At 43.9% G+C, this 4,158-nt stretch overlaps 1 non-coding gene across 1 annotated transcript; it reads right to left on the reverse strand.

The window, feature by feature from the left end:
• Nucleotides 1-3,367: 3,367 nt before the first annotated feature.
• On the reverse strand, nt 3,368-3,442 carry Trnas-uga. The gene has a single exon. It is a non-coding gene; the product is annotated as a tRNA-Ser (tRNA).
• Nucleotides 3,443-4,158: the final 716 nt, after the last annotated feature.

Below are 4,158 nucleotides of genomic sequence, written 5' to 3' on the forward strand. Positions count from 1 at the left end.
TGTTTGCCCTATCGACCTGTGCCGAGTGTAAACTTATAGTAAGGGCCTACGGACCCCTTACAGGTTCTAGGCGCTTCAGTCTGGGACCGCGTGACCGCTACAGTCGCAGGTTCGAATGCTGCCTCGGGCATGGATGTATGTGATGTCCTTAGGTTAGTGAGGTTTAAGTAGTTTTAAGTTCTAGGGGACTGATGACCACAGATGTTAAGTCCCATAGTGCTCAGAGCCATTTGAACCATTTGAAAAGAAGTAATTCAATAGATTGCTATTTGTCTGATCGCACAAGGAATAGCTTCACGAAATTGACATCAGCATAACTCACCACACATAGTTACACTGTTAAAAATCTTCCGATTGCCTCTTCGCACCGTCCACAGGGCAGATGTGCTGGTTACGTTGTGTATCCCCACACGTGCAGGTTGGGAGAGAGGCCTGCAAACAGGGTCGGCTCATACGGTGCCACAAATCGGAAGTCGCACTAATCCCCAAACAAAGCATCAGGTGGCGGCAACTCTGTGATAATTCTACCCGAGAAATTCCTGTCAAAACACATCCTCTCTCTCCCCCCCCCCCTCTCTCTCTCTCTCTGAAGTGGTCAGTTCCTGTCACGTGCCCTGCTGGGTCCACACGTGCCATCTGTCGCAGCCAGACCGAACCAAAAACAAAACAGCGTTTACCTGGGAATCCCCCAAACCTTCCCATGCTGGATACCGGCGCACAAGAGAACTCCTTCCAGGGCAGATGTGTGACTGTGTAACCTCCCCGTAACTTATCGACCTTAATAACAGTGAAAAATTAAACCGCGTGTACCTAATGGAAATTTGGGAAACGCAATCGTCACCGAAGTTAATCTGTCGGTAAAGAGGGAGGAAAGGGTTACATCTAAATGAAAGGAAAAATGCAAATGAAACTGGTGGAAATTAATTTTGAAAAGGGGTAAATTTAATAAAGAAAGTAAATGTGTGGCCGTTACGTTAACAATTAACTAGCGGTAATTAGATATTTGACATTTGGGGTATATTACGGTCGCCAGTCCTATGGACAATTACTATAGTAACTGAAAAAGAAAGGTTATTACACATATAATTAGCACTAGAAGCGTGGCAACTGAAGGTTGACACGTGTAGTGTGAAAACTGAAAGTTTGTCAGAAGTAATAAATTTCGCTACACTCTGACTTAATTTAGCAAAAGAATTAATAAAACCGGAAAACTGAAAGTTAATTTAGTGACTGAAATTAATAGTGAGCTTTGTTTCTGATGCACATCGAAACTCAGTAAAATACGGTTAGTCTTGGGCTACCTCAACAATCATTTCAAAAGCTACTTGAATCTACGCAATTTAGAAATAAGAGATTTAACTTTGAACTTGAATTAAATTATTCTGAACAACTAACAATAGTAAAATTTAGTACGTACCAAGCTGAGCTGCAGTCACAGGTAAGCTAAAATATGCTAACAAAACTCGCACTCTTAATTTGTGCTTGTGTAATCTAAATATTGTAGCCACCTATGAATACCTTAACTGAACTTTGAAATTAAAGCAGTGAAATGGAGTGATATTACTTTAATGCTGGCGTCTGAATTTCAACGACACTCGGGTTCATTTCGGAAAAGGAAGGGACACTGCTTGGTAATGCGATTGGGACAATGAGCAACAAAGGTTCATGCTAAGTTGCTGTAATTTTGCCAGGCAAATGGAACAATTTTGAAAAGCTGAGGTCTGCCATACAGTTATAAAACTTTAGGTGCTTCCAGTTTTCCTTGTTGGTTGATTGAAGGTTTGAAGTCGTCGGTCGAGGAGGTGGTGACAGTCACTCATTGTCGGCCGTCGCTGTTGCAGAAGCTGGATGTTGGCGCGCCTTCTTCTCGACACGGTCACCAGGCGAAACGGGCTCTTGATGTGTGCCAGCTAACGCTTCCCGTCCGCGACACCATGTCAGAAGCTATCATAGCAATTCGAGCGCAATTACATGCTGCCAAACCCTGAAAGCGCGGCAACTCGCGGGAGCGTCACACAACACACCTGCTCCACTGCACTACTCCAGCCAGACCCCCCTCTGCCCGCGCTCCACGCGACAGAGTTAACACTACCAAAGATCCTCAACACTTTGGTTCTCCACACGACCTATCGATGTATTTGTTCGATAGCATAGTTTTCCCTAGACCAGACCCAGCGTATAAATACAAATAATATTCACAAAACAAACCAATTATACATCGACATAAATGCATACATATACAAATAGTAAAACATTTACAATATACAAAGACACAGAAATGTCATATCTTCAGGTAACAAAATAAGGAAAAAAATTTGTAGTACAATAGATGTAAGTAGGAGGATATGCATTTCCGGCGTTACAACTGGTAATCGATCCAGAAACACTGTTGAAATCAAGAAATTGATTGACTAATTAATTTCCAGTCACATGATCATGATTTAGAGGATATAAGGCAGACGCAGTAACTCAACAGTCTCAGTTGTAGTCAGTCTCTGGAAGAAGAAGAACCATGAAGTGTTAACAACAGCCGAGATTCTCATCTGCCTCTCCATCGCAGAAAATGCTGAAAAGTAAGTACTCATACATGTCGTTGATTATCGAATGTACGAGTGTCCTGCTCTGCATCGACAAGACAAAGAAGAAGATGTATTAAAATAGTGTTGTGTTGGCTTAAGAAAGTGTAAAATTACTTTCAAGTTGCATGAGAAATAAATTAATTTTTACTTCACAATGTAGGTATGATATATCTACATCCTGTTCTCATTTTGATAGTACACGGTTTTGCCCAGATACTATATCTGTGATTTTCTTCAAGCACAAGAGATATAATTTTAGACACGTTTGCTATATGTCTTTGGAAGTGGAGACAGTGACATGCCTCCTGCTCCCATGAGCCAATATGTACAGCACGATAGGCTTAATCCCATGCAGCCATTCTATATGTTTTGTTATCTTCAATCATAAACTTCACCTCCTTAATAGCACTGATCTTCAGAAAAACTAAATGGTTCAAATGGCTCTGAGCACTATGGGACTTAACATCTATGGTCATCAGTCCCCTAGAACTTAGAACTACTTAAACCTAACTAACCTAAGGACATCACACACATCCATGCCCGAGGCAGGATTCGAACCTGCGACCGTAGCGGTCGCGCGGTTCCGGACTGAGCGCCTAGAACCGCTAGACCACCGCGGCCGGCCTTCAGAAAAACTAATGCCATTTGTGTCCTGCACGTTAATTATATACACAAGGCAATAGGGGATAGGAGTTTTTGTAAATAATGACAACAAAGACATATTGTAACGAATTTTTTCATTTATTCAGTACACACAGATACAAAACTTCCAGGCAGATTAAAAGTGTGTGCCCGACCGAGACTCGAACTCGGGACCTTTGCCTTTCACGGGCAAGTGCTCTACCAACTGAGCTACCGAAGCACGACTCACGCCCGGTACTCACAGCTTTACTTCTGCCAGTATCTCGTCCCCTACCTTCCAAACTTTACAGAAGCTCTCCTGCGAACCTTGCAGAACTAGCACTCCTGAAACAAAGGATACTGCGGAGACATGGCTTAGCCACAGCCTGGGGGATGTTTCCAGAATGAGATTTTCACCCTGCAGTGGAGTGTGCGCTGATATGAAACTTCCTGGCAGATTAAAACTGTGTGCCCAACCGAGACTCGAACTCGGGACGTTTGCCTTTCGCGGACAAGTGCTCTACCAACTGAGCTACCGAAGCACGACTCACGCCCGGTACTCACAGCTTTACTTCTGCCAGTATCTCGTCCCCTACCTTCCAAACTTTACAGAAGCTCTCCTGCGAACCTTGCAGAACTAGCACTCCTGAAACAAAGGATACTGCGGAGACATGGCTTAGCCACAGCCTGGGGGATGTTTCCAGAATGAGATTTTCACCCTGCAGCGGAGTGTGCGCTGATATGAAACTTCCTGGCAGATTAAAACTGTGTGCCCGACCGAGACTCGAACTCGGGACCTATGCCTTTCGCGGGCAAGTGCTCTATCAACTGAGCTACCGAAACACGACTCACGCCCGGTACTCACAGCTTTACTTCTGCCAGTATCTCGTCCCCCCTACCTTCCAAACTTTATAGAAGCTCTCCTGCGAAACTTGCAGAACTAGCACTCCTGAAACAA

Source organism: Schistocerca piceifrons, chromosome X (assembly GCF_021461385.2).
Source record: "Schistocerca piceifrons isolate TAMUIC-IGC-003096 chromosome X, iqSchPice1.1, whole genome shotgun sequence".
Lineage (NCBI taxonomy): Eukaryota > Metazoa > Arthropoda > Insecta > Orthoptera > Acrididae > Schistocerca > Schistocerca piceifrons.